Consider the following 450-nt stretch of genomic DNA (forward strand, 5'->3'; position numbering starts at 1 on the left):
TGGCATCCTGGTCCCTCCAGCCCCCGGAAAACCCTAGGGGGCACTCCAGGAAGCCCTACCACTTGCCCAGGGCCCGCCCCTTGAAGGAGCTGGGAGTTCCATACTTGGCAATTAGTCTTGGGCCCCAGGGGTTTGGGACCCGTCTTATGGCTTTTCCAGGGGACAGGAGGCGGGACCTCCCGGTACCAGAGCCCCGGGATGTGTCCTCCTCCGTAGGGGCGGGCTCCCATCCCAGCTCAAAAGGGCTCCTAGACGATGGAGCATGGCCTCGAGTTCGGGATGTGGCTGCATCCTCCTCGCGCCTTGGGGCGTGGCCTCCCGAGAGGGCGGGGCGTCGTCCAATCGCAATTCCCCAGAGGCGGGTAGCTAAGTCCAGGGCTCCAGGGCGCAGGCGCAGCCCGCCCCCGGCACAGAGCCCAGCGCACAAGCCCCGCCCCGCGAGCTCCGCGC

Source organism: Galeopterus variegatus, unplaced genomic scaffold (genome assembly GCF_000696425.1).
Source record: "Galeopterus variegatus unplaced genomic scaffold, G_variegatus-3.0.2 Scaffold9528, whole genome shotgun sequence".
NCBI lineage: Eukaryota > Metazoa > Chordata > Mammalia > Dermoptera > Cynocephalidae > Galeopterus > Galeopterus variegatus.